At 42.1% G+C, this 15551-nt stretch overlaps 1 long non-coding RNA gene across 1 annotated transcript in view; it reads left to right on the forward strand.

Annotated features, from left to right (window-relative positions):
* The window catches only part of LOC150056206 (uncharacterized), a 71071-nt gene extending 56003 nt beyond the window's left edge, over window positions 1-15068 (forward strand). Inside the window, exon 2 of the long non-coding RNA XR_016537250.1 lies at window positions 14405-15068. This is a non-coding gene — a long non-coding RNA (uncharacterized LOC150056206). The remainder of the gene's footprint in view (window positions 1-14404) is intronic.
* Window positions 15069-15551: the final 483 nt, after the last annotated feature.

A 15551-nucleotide genomic window follows, 5' to 3' on the forward strand; every position in this document is an offset into this window, starting at 1 on the left:
TGATCAGTCATGAGACTTGAACTCTGGAGCTGGGTGCTATCCCTGAGCTCTTCAGCTCAAGGCTACCACTCTACTTGAGCCACAGCACCACTTCTGATTTTCTGGTGGTTAATTGGAGATAAGAGCCTCATGGACTTTAGTGTCCAGGCTGGCTTTGAACCATGATCCTCAGATCTCAGCCTCCTGAGTAGTTAGGATTACAGGCATGAGCCACCAGAGCCTGGCATCTGTTGCATTCTTTAACTTTAATATTGATAATTTCTATATTGGTAGCCCTTGAATGCCTAAATTATACATAAATATATGTACTGGTCAAATTTGACTTCAGATCCCGTTGGCTAAGTCCCAGATCATTGTAGTTAATAGCTATTTTGACATATATAAGCATACTCTAATTATCAATGTTTCTCAGTAAGTAAAAAGAAGCTATGAAATTATCTGTAATACTTGAGCAAAATAATATAGTAAAAATTGTTCATTAAGGAACTGCTGAGCCCTATAAATTCAAAGGAACACAGATTCATGCTAATCTGTCATTAGAGTCTGTCCCCTATGGTTTTGCTTAATCCTGAGACATCCATAATACTCTTAATAGGTTGATTAATGAGCATTTCAAAGAAACTTTCCCAGACCAGATGATACAAATGACTCTGTCATAGTCCTTCATCACCAGTTGTCCATGTGAAGATTAAAAAAAAAAAAAAGAGCGAGAAGAGGCAAGACCAGGCCTGTTTCAATAATGATGTTTTCTGGACTGCCTTAGTGGGTGACCTTCTCAGCATCTCCTTAGGCAATGTTACCTGTGAGGAAGGAGAATGGAAATTCCATTCTTCTCTGAGTAAGTCTTGGGTAACTAACTTAGCCATCCAGGACTTTACTGACTTGAGGGATGGATAAGGTTCTGGTGAGTAAATAGAGATACCAAGGGCATATATAATTCGGAGGAATCATTAGTGGCAATATTTGTAAAAGTTTACCAGAAGCCACAAAACCCTACATGACAAGAACATTCATCATCAGAAATGTAAAGTTTTAGAAAGAAGTAAAGCATATTTACTCTTGACTAGTAAGGCTTTACTTAAATGAAAGATAATTGGGAGTTAACAGAGCATCAAATCAAAGACCAGTTTCCCATATTTTACCATCTCTGAAATCTAGAAGTGTATTACAACTCTTGTGCTCACATTGCTACAATTCATGCCATGTTAAATTATATACATACAGAATTTCTTTTTTCACTTACACAAATAGTTCTACAGTATTCCAGTTGACTTGCAGGCGCTATTGTTACTCTGCTGGAGCCCTGAATCTTTGCAAAATGTTGACACATTTAGAGGCAACCAGCAGTACCCCCAACTCAGGCATGCTGAGCAGGCAACAATTTTATCAGTGCTCCGACAGGGACATGCCCAGGTGAGTAAGATCATCAGAGAGATTTCTCAGAAGAGGTGGTGGCCTAGCTAGCATGGGAGAAAGAGTTGGTATTACCTAGAGCAACACTACTTACGGATAGGGCCTGTGGCCTATTGGTTCCCCGTTGGCACTGAGGTAAATATAGAGATGGAGGGTCAGAGGTCTAAAATTTGGTTAATATTTTATGTTTTTTTATTCACAGACACATAACAAGTAATTTGAGTTCTCTGTTGTATAGAATGATTAAAAGTTGAGGGGTTCGAGTCATAGATCAGGTGGCAGACCACCAGCCAATGTGTAAAAGCATTGTAAAATATGGAGTTTGAGTCCTAGTCTGGGAATATACATATCTATTTCTATAGTTTTATTTTTCTTGGTAGCTAATTCTGTTGAGCTCCTTGGTCCACTAAGGTAGCGGTCCACTTGGTGCTTCATTCCCGGCCCTCAGATCTCTGAGCTACTCTGACCTCTGCATGCAGTCAGTCTGGGCCTTCACATTTCCTTATATTCTCTGAGCTATTCATTCTTTTCAGGTCAGTTCTTCTGGTATAAGTAGAGTCAGTTTCCTCCCTCACAGTGAAAAAAAAAAAAGCTGACTATTAAATATAGTACCTTTGCAAGGAGAAAAAAATGCTAACTAGAAAGCCTTGGTCATTGACACCATAGTGGAATCATTAAAAGTGTCAGGAATGCATGGCTCTTCCTCCAGTCACTCACTAGCTGTGTGTTTTCATACACATTTCTAACGTCTGTGTCTGCATCTTCTTCATGGAACCATTGTGAGGATTAAGTGTGATAAATGTAAAATGTTCAGAATGGGACCCAATGCACAGAAGGTATTATACAAGTATTTACTTTTTGCTGTGTTATAGACAGAGTCCTGGACTGGAACATAATATAGCCCAGGCTAAGTCAGAGGAGTTCACTGGCTTCTACTCCAAGACTCCAAAAGTCATGAGAATCATCTGTTTACCTATCCCTATGCCTCTTCAGATCTGTTCTCTTTATTGCTTTACAGTGTCCTTATTCTCTGGTTGTTTTATATTCAGATCTGGAGAATAAAAGGCTCTGACTGGCGCTGCGAGTTTCTGTTAAATGGGCAAACTGTTGATTGGCCAGCCCTTGGTGGTAGGACTTCTTCTAGTCCAATCGGTTTATACCTGCCAGGGTGTGATTAGTGAAGGGCAGGGATCCTGCCTCTAGGACATTTCTGGGACTTACGTGATCTTGTGGCCCTATGATTGCACCATCCCCTCCCTCCCCCGACGAATTGGACCCATGCTCTTCTGCTTTCTCAGGTACTGCTTGAGTTGTCAGAAGCTGCGAAGGCATACTGTTGTCTGAAAACCTCATTGCAAGGACTTCTGTCTTAAATAATTAGAGAATACTTTGTCAGCAGCACTGGTACTACCACCTCTTCCTGGCATAACTGCAGGTACATTAGTCATGGGGAAACTTTCCCCCAAAAATCACATGGATGATGAGCTTTCATGTAGAAAATAATGGGCTTAACAGAAGTTTCTCTTTTTCTCCCCATTTTCTTAATTTGGCCATCTTAAGATACTGAAAGCTGGACAGTTTTGTAAGAATGTGAAATAGATGAGTTCAGGAATCTTGAGTGATTGCATCCAAACTTCATGCTTATGGTTGCAAATGCAGAAACATCTGCAAATTATCAGACCCTAAGTGAAGCCGGCATGTAGCAGCACCTGCCTGGTAGAATTCTCTCATCTTTGGGCCATCTGGGACTGGGTTTTACTGACGCCACATAAATTTCATCTCTTTGTAAAGCATTCTGCCTGAGAGGATTGCTCAGAAGGAATAAAGACCCGGAAGGCACATCAAATGTGGGCCCCTGCTTCTGTTAGCTAGGACAACATGAGGCAGCAAGCAGACAGCAGGGCCCATCACAACTAGCTTCCTAGAAGTTGAGGCTCCTGTCTGGATAATGGACTCAAGAGTTAGCCTACCCAGATATTGAGGACACAGGTGATCTTGTGTCCCCATGATTGCACCATTAGCCCCCACAGGAATTGGCTCCCTTGGTTTCTCAGGTACTGCTTGAGAAACAATGTAACACCATGTAACAATCACCACGTGACAGCCAGGCTTGAGCTTGCTCCTTGATGAAGACAACAAGCCTCATCTCTGGGTGCAGAGATAATCTGGCAACTTCACTTAGTTTCTGCATGGAAATGAAAGGCTAGAGCGGTGCCTCACAGCTAACAGGTGGAGAAGAGAAGATGGGAAGATTGAATGGGAATAGGATGTTCAGAATAGGTGCTGAGTGATGAGGTCACCAGGATAAGGGCCATATCAAAGTGAGGGGGACACCAGGCTCTGGTGGCACACGCTGGTCATCCTAGCTATTCAGGAGGCTGGGATCTGAGGATAATGGTTTGAAGCCAATCCAGGCAGATAAATATATATATATATATATATATATATATATATAGTAATTAATAGAAGGGTTACATTATGCTGACCAAATAGAAGGTGCATTACTTAACAAACATTGCTACCCCTTCTCATGTTTTTGTCCCCATTTCCTCCCCCTTCCCCAGACTCTTATCTCCAATAAACCATCAGAAAACCAGAAGTGTAGCTGTGGCTCAACGTGATAGAGCTCAAAAGAGAGCAGGGACAGCGCCTGGGCTTTCAGCTCAAGACCCATGACCAAAAGGGAAAAAAAAGTGAGGAGGGCACTCAAGTGAGAGCGCATGCCCATCTCCCCATCCTTTAGGACTAAAGAACTCAAGATAGGGAAAATGCACATAACTGGCGTTGTAATTTATAAAGGTTTGCCTCAGTTCTGTTTTCTTCTGTGACAGCAAAAATCACTTCAAAGAAATCTATCAGGATAAGAAGCAAAAAGCTCACAAACCAGCAACAGAATTAGGCAGTTGTGGCAGGGTCCTAGTGGTAAAGTGCTTGCCTAGCATGTATGAAGCCCTGGGTTCAATTCCTTGGTATCACATACACAGAAAAAGCCAGAAGTAGTGCTGTGGCTCAAGAGGTGGAGCACTAGCCTTGAGCAAAATATGTCCAAGGACAGTGTCCTGAGTTCAAGCCCCAGGACTGGCAAAAAAGAAAACTAGAACAAAGAAGAGAGCAAAGAAAAGAAATAAGCAGTGGTTATGCTTGCATTTTCTCTCTTTCTAGCAAATCTAGAACACACTAGTTACTCAGAGCTCTACCACATCATTATTTAGTTGTGAAATTCCCTTTTGTGAATATGGCTGGAGGAGTTTATGAATGTTTCTGGGGGGCGGGGATTCCTCCTTTCTTTTCCATCTGGAGAATTCCCACTCATCCCCTCAAGCTTTGGTTCAAGTATTTTGTTTTTCTAGAGATTCTCTTCTGACTGTGGCTTTTACTCCTCCAGGGTAAGAGTTTCCTTTCCTTGTTTGCATGTAGCTGATACCACCACCAGGCCCTAAGGTCCATCTGCCTTTCTTCTATACAAATAGAGTGGCAGCTAAATCTATGGCTACGCAGCCACAGAGCAACCCTCCCAGCCTCACCACATTGCCAAGCTGTAGACATGTATCAATGACAGGAATGTAAGTAGGTGTGATTTATTGCACTTCCAGGCCTATTACATCATACCTCTATGCTCTATTGCTTTTCTGTGAGTGAGAGCATGGATACACCTTAAGCCAGCTTTGACTAGGAAACAAATGACCTGTGTTAGTTTTCTATCGCTGTGACAACATAGCTGAAAAAATAATTTAAAAGAAGGAAAGGTTGATTCTGGTTCATCTTTCAGGACCATGCTTATCTATTATATCTGAGACAAGATAGAACACCATGTAAAGGAGTATGTGGTAAAAATGCTCACTTCTTGGGAGCCTGGAAGTTAGGAGAGAGAGAAGGGGCTAGGTTCCAATATCCCCTTCAAGGATATACCCCCATTGACCTAACTTTCTCCCACTGGGCTCCACCTCTTAAAGTTTTATCATTTCCCAATAGCCCCATCATCTGGAGACTCAGACTTCAATCCAGACATCTCTAAGAGACATTTAATATTCAAGCTGTAACATCACCCTCCAGTTTGGGTTTAGAATCACAATCATTTGCTCACTTAGAAAGTTGCCCAAATGGCTCTACTTCCAGCTGTGTGTTTGGGAGGGCTTGACTCCCTGCTGGGGTTCATCTCCTGTCGGTTCTACAGATGCCTGTTCTGAACCTCAGGCTGAAGGGATCTGCTATATTGGGAAGCTCTTACTGGCACAGCAGAGGCATTAGCAGGCAAGTCTAACCATGCCAGCACATGTCATGCTGTCTGAGCCACACCTGCTGACATCCTCACCTCAGACAAAGTGAATCACCTAATCTAGTTCAAATTCAAGGGGAAGAGCAGAGCACACTTCCCAGAGAGATTTGGGAGAACAAATAGCTAGTTCTGAGCAAGAACCCACTCACTGCACCACCAGCATTCAGACAAAGACAAAGTCCCAAGATGGAAAGGAAGCAATAAGAAAGGAACTAGGATTTCCTGATGGTTGTATAAAGCAGAGTTTCCTGGCTACCCATCCTCCTTGTTTGAAGATAATATTTATCAGTCCTTCCCCAAGCCACGGAACTGTTAGGACTTTTAATTAAAGATGCTCAGATGTTTATCCTGACTAACGTAACACATGCCTCACAATAACACTTTTGTTCTTTATTTGTTATTTCTTCGCCCATTAAAATTTTCCTTAAATAATTGTCTTGATTTTTGTTTTTGTGTGCCAATCCTGGGGTTTGACCTCAGGGCCTGAGCACTGACCCTTAGATTTTTCAATGAAGGCTAGTGCTCTACAACTTGAGCCCAGTTCCACTTCTAGCTTTTTGCTGGTTAATTGGAGGTAAGAATCTCATGAACTTTCTTGCCCCCATTGGCTTTGAACCAGGAGTCTCAGATCTCAGCCTCCTGGATAGCTGGGATTATAGCCACTGGTATCTGGATAAATATGTTTAAAGTTCAAATCACTCACACCAACCACACGTTTAAAGTTCAAATCACTCACACCAACCACACATCTATTTCAGAAGGAATGTTGAATGAAGGTTTACTAACTAAATTAATAGATGGATTACCTATATTCCTGATACAAAAGGCCTTTCTTGGAAATAGTTATGAGAATAACAAAAGCAATTATAGGCCCTAAATGCTGACCTCCTCCAAGTATATTAATGATATATAGATATGTCATTTTTTTTTCTTGGTCAATGAGGCTTGAACTCAGGGCGTAGCCATTGTCCCGAACTCTTTTGTTCAAAGCTAGCCCTCTACCACTTTGAGTCACAGCACTTCGTCTGGTTTTCTGGTTGCTAACTGGAAATAAAAGTCTCAAGGGATTTTTTTTAGCTCAGGTTGGCTTCAAACTTCGATCCTTAGATCTCAGCCTCCTGAGTAGCAAGGATTACAGGCATAAGCCACCAATGTCCAGCTCAGAAATGTCATTTCTCTCAAGGAATGGGGCTTTAGGAGGGTGATATGAATATCTGCATCCTCATTGTATGAATACACATTCTATGCGTGTCCAATGGAGGTGACGAGGATAGAACAGTGAACAAGAGATAAACCCCTGTCCTGAAGAAGTTTATATTCTGTATGAGAAAGACAGGAATGCTGAACCAATAACTGAAAGGTAAGACAATGTCTTATCCTTCAATAGGGTGCCAGGGAGTTGAGAGAGACAGAACTCTCACTGAAGATGACATTTGAACAAATGACTGAAGGAAATGATGGAGCACTATACAGCTGAGACAACTTCCACACAGGAGGAATATCAAGTTTAAAGGCACTGGAGAGGAGCCTCCCTGGCATATTCTTTTTTTTTTTTTTTTTTTTTTTGCCAGTTGTGGGCTTGAGCTCAGGGCCTGAGCACTGTCCTTGGACTTTCTCAAGGCTAGAGCTCTACCACTTGAGCCTCAGCACCACTTCCGGCTTTTTTTCTATATGTGGTACCGAGGAATCGAACCCGGGTCTTCATGCATGCTAGGCAAGCACTTTAACCACTAGGCCAAACTCCCGGCCCACTCCCTGGCATATTCTACAAACGGCATGAGGCCAGTGTGACTGGAGCAAGACACATAGCCTGACAGTAGTAGAAAATGCCCATGCATTTTGGATTTGCCAAAGAAGACAACAAAAGCTCAAATAGGACTGATCATCTGGACAGGGTCTTTATGACCTGATAAACCAATTGATTTTCAAGCAACAGTTTTCTATGGCTGTCCATGGTTATGAAATCCTACGGTTTGTGTGGTTCATGACAAGTTATCTTTGTGAATGGTGAGTGTGGTATACAGCAATCAGCTGCTCATTGCTGGAGCACATTTCTAGCCTTTGGTTCATCTACCCATGCTCTTTCTTCAGAGAACGATTTAAGAAAACACCATCGACAACGTATTCAACATGAAATTCAACGTGATCTTTTTAAGAGTGGTTCTCAGCAACTTCCTGACAGGTACTCCTACCTCTTCTGGTTGTGAAGAGGGAGTCAGCATGGAACAGAAGAGACTGGGTAATAGCAGGAATATTTTTCCCGGACTCTCTGTGAATTCACATCAGACACACATGTCTTCACTTAGCTCGAAGCCCTTTTGCCTCCTTCTGCCCTACCCTCGTTCCCACCCCATTCCTCTTCCCTTTCAAAGGAAAACCATAGCAGTGTTTTAATTCTTGCTTTTTTTCTGGTGGAGAAATGGATTATGGGTTGGGAGACAATAAAATAAATTCAGAGCTTCTGAACACATTGTCTTAAAACAGCCTCTTGAGGCCTATTAACTGACTAGAAAGGAAGGAAATTAGAAGTTGGAAGGTGGGGCTGAAGGCCACTCTCCCTGTATTTTTACATGTTCTAGATGGAGTTATTTAGATATTAAAAGTCAGTGCTCTAAGGTAATTGTCTTTCAAGCCAATCCTATAAAAACATCATCAGAACCGGTGGGAACCAGATGTTGTAAATACCAGAGCAGGAGTGTGGGGAAGGGTGGCTCTCTCTTGTAGATTCTGACCTAGGTTCTGTTGTTAAGGAATGGACAGCCTTTGTTTCATTAAGCCTCTAGCCTCACCACTCTGAATCACAGGTCTCTCAGTTCTGCAGTGGAAAACATCTTGGCTTCCTGTGATAGATTAGCATGTAAATTATAATGATGCTTGTCTTATTAAGCAGCTAAAGTTGAACACATTTTATTTCATTTTTACAAATCAGCATTAGGTGATGCTGAATGCCGTGTACCTGATCCGATCAAGAAAATGTTTACATTGGCCCAAGTTTTATGCTTTTGTGCTACAGTGAGTCTACCCAGGATCTAAGGAGGAAGGATCCCCTCTTACACACCTTAGGGAGAGAGGCAAAGCTACCCAAGGCTTTCAGAAATCCTTCCTCCTTCTATAAGGTCTTATCAGAGGCTGTTCTTGTTTTCTTTTCTATTAAGAGAGAAGGCCAGCCAATTTACATGGGCCAAAAAGGAGGTTTATGGATGAGATGACTAGTTTCATGTTTGTTTGTTTGTTTGTTTGTTTTGCCAGTCCTGGGTTTGAGCTCAGGGCCTGAGTACTGTCCTTGAACTTTCTCAAGGCTAGAGCTCTACCACTTGAACCTCAGCATGACTTCCAGCATTTTTCTATTTATGTGGTACCAAGGAATCAAACCCAGGTCTTTGTGCATGCTAATCAAGCACTCTATCACTAGGCCAAACTCCCAGCCCCTGTTCCATGGTTGTTTTAAATCCTTCCAGGCTCCTCTCACAAAATATCATAGACAGAATAGCTTATAGCAACAGAAATTATTTCTCACGGTTCTAGAACCTTGGATGTCCAAGATCAAGGTGTTTGTAGGGATTTGAGGCCTTTTTCCTTGGCTTTGTATATGACCACCTTTCTCACCATATTCCTACAGTTGTTTATGTGTGCATGCATCCTTGGAGGGTCTCTCTTTTATGCCTGAATTCCTTCTTATAAGGACACCAGAGTGTCCTGCTTTAGAAGTCACCCAAATTGGGTAGGGTGGTAGCCTTGAGCTAAAGAGCTCAGGGCCCAGGTTCAGAGTCTAAGCCCCATGCCTGACACCAAATGGCCTCATTTTACCTTATTCACTTCTTTACAGACCTCATCTCTAAATATGTTCACATATGACATACTGGAAGTTAGGGCTGGATATGTGAATCTGATCTTACAGAAACACAATTCAACTAATAACACGTGGGTGAAGTAAGATTTTAGACAAATGAAATGCAATATATTAATATTAATTCAAAATAGTAATTAAGGCATCTTTTTCTTTTTTAAATAGAGGCATCTTAAATACATTTTGACTCCTTCACTATTAGCTCAGAGTCTGCCCCAAAGTCTACCCCAACTGCTTCCTTGCCCATACTCCCCAGCCAGTCTGACCAGGACAAGAGCTATGGAAAGTGCTGGGTGTCGGTGGCTCACACCTGTAATCCTAGCTACTCAGGAGGCTGAGATCTTATGATTATGGTTCAAAGCCAGCCCGGCACTAAAGTATTTCCAATTAACCACAGAAAACAGGAAGTGGCGCTGTGGCTCAAGTGGTAGAGCTCTGGCTTTCAGCTGAAGAGCTCAGGAACAGTGCCCAGGCCCAGAGTTGAAGCCCCATGACTGATCAAAAAAAAAAAGAGAGCTATGGAAAGAGCTTGGTAGTTATGAGCATGTGGGGCAAGGAGGACAAGAAAATCCTCATGGAATTTTTATTAAGGGACTTTGAAGGACAAAAAAAGGCAACCTGTGCTGGGTGCAATGGCTCTCGCCAGTAATCCTAGCTACTCAGGAGGCTGAGATCTGAGGATCACGGTTCAAGGCCAGCCAATGCACTAAAGAACGTGAGACTCTTATCTCTAATTAATCACTAGAAAATGGGAAGTGGGGCTGTGGCTCTAGGGATAGGGCAGTAGCCTTGAGCTGAAGAGCTTAGGGACAGTACCCAGGCGGATTCCAAGCCCCATGACCCATCAAAAATAAATAAATTAAACAATAAAAAAGACAACCTTTTTAAACTGCTGACTGCCATAATGTTACATAACTTCATCCCTTTCCTGTCTCACCCCCCGCCACACCCATCCTTACAGGTCTTTAGTTAGGTTTGCCACACTACTCCAGGTCTTACACAAGTAGTTTCTTTAAAGAGATCAAGAGACAGGGCCTGAGAGGAGAGAGCAGCCACAGAAGTGAGATGTGCAAGTGTGTGTGTGTGTGTGTGTGTGACCACAGGTGCTGACAATCCCCTGAGAGTTTACCTAGGTCTTTGCAAGGGGGGCATCCGACTCTTCACAGGATGTATGGGAAAGGGGGAGGAACCAATTTTATTTCCGCCTCTCAGTACAGAATGAAGTCAGCTTACATCTGGGCCACACTTGCTACCAAGGAGCTTCGATGAAGACTCAGGAGGCACACTCATCAAATTGGTAGAGGCCAGGAAGCCGAAAGGAACAGCCAGTGCATAATTAGAATCCACAAAAGTCTCAGCAAGCTATCATGCCAAGCTGAATTTAATAAGAAGAAACCTAATCAAGGATGAAAGAGGTGTCCTGCACTTGAGATTAAATAAATAAAAAGTGAGCACTGCCAAATACATGGAAAAGAGTCCAGGAATGATTCAGAGAAGGTGCCTCTGAAGCAAAATGGGATGTTGGACTGTTCTGTTGGAAACTGAGATGGAAATGAAGAATCAGGTACTCAGCTTCATGCTTCTGGGCCAGAACACAGGGCAGCAGGGGCAGCAGCGTTAGCAGTTTTACCCACTCCCATTCAGAAGGAGGCAAGCGAATATGGGCCCAAATCTGAGCATCATGCAGAAGATGAAGGACCAGTGAGCTCAGAAAACCCCAACCCACCTGCAGGAACAATTATTATTCAGCTGGAGAAGAGAAGCACCTGGGGAGACATGAGAATTCTGTACAAGTATCTATCACATGAGAAAGGGTTTGAGCTTGTCTTATGTGGGTGTGAGGAGTAAAATCAGGATGGGTGGTGGATGGATGCTTCAGAGAGGAACTGAGTGGTTAATGAAGAGACCAAATATATTCACTTATACTGCTTTAATGGTAAGTAAGAGAAAATCTGATTCATAATTATTTGATTTTAAAAATTCTTCAGAGCCTGAAGTTAAGGCCTCAGGTTATTTCCTCAGTGTTGGTCTTTCTTTCTGTTACCTCATAATCATGATAGCAGCTGAAGCTGTGACAACCCAAATCTACACTCAACGTGAGGGTGACAGTTAAGGAACTGCCAGCCTGGCTAAAAAGGACCTTTTTTTATGGTGTTATTCTTTTTCAGAAAAGGAAATCATTTTTTCAGATGTCCTTGTATATCTCATTGGCCATACTGGTTTGTATGGCCAAGTCTAGTTGCAAGACTGACTGGCACAGAAATAACTGACTTTTGCAATTTACATAATAAGAAGCTGGCAAAAGATAAGGGAATTCTGGCTTTTTAGTCTTTGCCACAAAAAAATTTACCTGGGACTCCGGCAGTAATAGATTGTCTAAGTTTTTTCCTGCAAATCTACTGTGTTTATATAAACACAAATGCTCACAGATAGACTCTCACAAATGTGGGATTGTGTATTGTAATTGGCTGTTGCCAATTGGGTTGTTTTTTTGTGTGTATGTGACAGTCCTGGAGCTTGAACTCAGGGTCTGGGTGCTGTCCCTTAACTTTTTTGCTCAAGGCTAGTGGTTTACCACTTGAGCCACAGTTCCACTTCTAGTTTTTTGTTGGTTAGTTGTAGATAAGAGTCTCACAGACTTTCTAAGCTGTCTTCAAACAGTGTTCCTCAGATCTCAGCCTCCTGAGTGGCTAGAATTATCAATGCGATTCACTGGCATCCAGCCTGTTCTTAACATTTTGAAGGTTTTTCTACACCATTTCTAAACTTCTGTGAAAGTACCACTTTTAACAGCTGCATAATACTTCACATGTTATCCCCATCCAACCATCACCTACTCTTGGACATGTTATTTCTAGCCACCAAAGTCCACTGTCTCCATCATTTCTCTCACAATCATCTGTCAACAGAAAACGATTTGATGTGATTTTGGTCATAATGTAGACAGCAATGTTCATGATTTTATCAAGGGGCCCACACTTGAGCGTTAGAGTGAAGGACCCAAGCCTGGTGCAGATAAGAGAGCATCAGACACTAGGAGCTGATGACAACGTTCGTTCTTCGCAATCTCGTGCTACAATGCAGGCCTATTTGTGGCTTTCCAGCATGCTGAGGGGACGGACAAGGGGTAGGTGTCTTCATTATGACTGTCCAGCTCTAAGCTTAGCAGAGTCCTCTGAGGAAAGGTAAGTGAGCAGGGGAATGGAATGAGTGAGAAGTGTTTTGTCAGCATTGCCCTGGTTCACTGCAGGGGCAGGAGTGTCATAGATAGAGCCGTGTTCCTTATCAAACAAGGGTGCCAGATTACTCTTTTGCTATGTATAGTTCTGTTTCAAGGATGATCTGACCTAACTATCTGAATCTTATCACTAGGTCAAACTTGAGAATCTAAATTTTCCTCCCGAGGGACTGGTAAGAATTCCTTCTCTTGAATTTGGTTATAACTCAAAAACTAGAATTCAAAATAAATGTTTTGTTTTGTATTGTCAACAGTGGGATTTGAATTCAGGACCTGGAGCTTGGCTGATCAAGCTCTCTACCACTTGAACTAACCCCCAACCTCACACATTTTGACAGAAGCAATCTGCAAGGATGACTACCCAATGAAAAATAGTAACCATGAACAACTTGATCAGTTTATTCTTAGCTTTATGGAGCTTAGTAAATTCTTCTAGTATCTTGGTTTTTTTTTTTTTTTTTTTTTTTTTTTTTTTTTTTTTTTTGGTGGTGCTGGTTTTTTTGTTGTTGTTGTTGTTGGGTTTTTTTGGGTTTTTTTTTGCCAGTCCTGGGCTTGAGCTCAGGGCCTGAGCACTGACTGTCCTTGGGCTTTCTCATGGCTAGAGCTCTACCACTTGAGCCACAGCACCACTTCTGGCTTTTTCTATGTATGTGGTACCAAGGAATAGAATCCGAGTCTTGGTGCATGCTAGGCAATCACTCTACCACTAGGCCAAACTCTAGGCCCCTAGCATCTTGTTCTTTTAATACTTACAGGAAACAAATATTTAAGGTCAAATAATTTCCATAAACTTTAAGGATACATTAACTAACATTAAGCACAAAATGACTCAATAAGAAAAGTTGTAGCCAGGCACCAGTGGCTCACATCTGTAATCCTAGCTACTCAGGAGGCTGAGATCTGAGGATCTCCGTTCAAAGCCAGCCCAGGCACAAAAGTCCATGAGACTTTTATCTCCAATTAACCACCAGAAACCCAGAAGTAGCACTGTGCCTTAAATGGTATCGTGATAGCCTTGAGCTGAAGAGCTTAGGGACAGCAATCAGGCCCAGAGTTCAAGTCCCATGACCGAAAGAAAAGAAAGTTGCAATAATGTAGTCTTTTTTCTAAAGACAGAGCTCTAATTGCCTGGTGGCTGTATTGAACTAGAAAGGTTACAGGATCAGTAAGCTCAAAGGTCATTTTCTTGTCTACCACAGTATTGTCTACCAGAAATACCACATAACAAGATCTTATCTGTATTAACAAGTCCAGAGGGACAGACCAGATGCCAGAGCAGGGACCTCCTTTGTGTGTAAGCTCTACCAACAACGCCCTCAAAATCATATCACTTAATTTCTCCAGTATTTACTTGGCTCTTGTATTTTGGCCATGAAACTGGCCACCAGCAGAATTCCTGCACCGTCTTTACTGCTATTGGCTGCCCTCTTTTCCCAGATTAACATCAAAGGAACTCTCATACAATATTATTTTACTTTTGATTAGGAACAACAAGATTCATTCTATTAACCTCAAATCTCATAAAGTTCTATTGATTCTATGTTTTAGAACAGAACAAAGAGTGTCTCATCTTGATGAAAACCTGGTCTGAGAAGATGTAAAAATACTCTGCTTATGTTTTCTTGTGCAGTTCTCACAAAAATGGAATGCTGGATGAAGCAAGCTGCTGGCGTCCTAGCTGGATAAGCCAAGTCCACAAAGTTCTTCAGGAACTTTCAAAGGGAGGAGAAAACAGCTGAAGAATAACTGATATAGACATTAAAAGAGAAAGGCGTTTGGCACCAGTGGAAGTTTACACGTATAACTAGCTACTCAGAAGACTGAGATCTGAGGATCACAGTTCAAAACCAGCTTGAGTAGGAAGTGGAGCTATAGCTCAAGCTTTGAGCAAAAAGGCTAAAGGACAACATTAACAATGTAACGATTACCTATCTCAGCCATAGTTGACTGGATCAGAGGAGATATCTGACCAAGCTACACCCAATCTCTCTCCTGGGAATCTGGAATTATGATTTAAAGCATAGTATAAACAGTTTAGTATAGGCAGGGGCAGAAGAGGAGAAGAGAAGGAGCAGCAGGAGAAGAAAAAGAAGGAATAGGAGAGAGAGAAAAAAAAGGAACAGCCACCAGATCCTGTGTGTCCCCACACCCAGGGCCTGAGAAGATGGCTGCCCTGGTGATTGATAATTTGCCCTTTCTGTTCTCACGCTCCCTGAGCTACATGGTTTTATCTTCCTGAACTATCTTTGAATCACATGAGAAATTTTTCCTTTCTTCTTAAACTAACTCATGTACTTGGCTGGTATTTGCATTTTTATAGTCTTGTTGAGTATTAACATGCCTCTATTCACATGCACATAGATATGGACAGTCCAAAATAACCAATCATCTAAGTGTAGAGGATTATTCAGCCGTCTAGAGATGGCTCTGAAGAAAATAGTGAATCAAGTATATTTAAGTTGTTGGAATTCATAACATTTCAACAACTTTGCCTGATTTGCAGAGACTTGCAAAGCCCATCCATTTCTTTCATTCTGTGTTGGCCTCTGATCTCCTCTCCTCTCTACTCTTTCTGGAAAGGTTATTTTTTAAGGCCCTTTCTGATAACCACAAGCAAAAGAGACACTGCATGAGAAGAGACCAGAAGACCACTGAGTTCTCATAGTGAGTTTACCAGGTGCCTCAAATGGTACATCAAGCAAATAGTGGCTAAATGAGAAGGGAGGCACCTCAGAAGCTTCCTAAGCACAGAAGTTTCCAAAGTAGATCAGAAGTTC

This window comes from Megascapheus bottae, chromosome 12, assembly GCF_031878675.1.
Source record: "Megascapheus bottae isolate mThoBot1 chromosome 12, mThoBot2.hap1, whole genome shotgun sequence".
Lineage (NCBI taxonomy): Eukaryota > Metazoa > Chordata > Mammalia > Rodentia > Geomyidae > Megascapheus > Megascapheus bottae.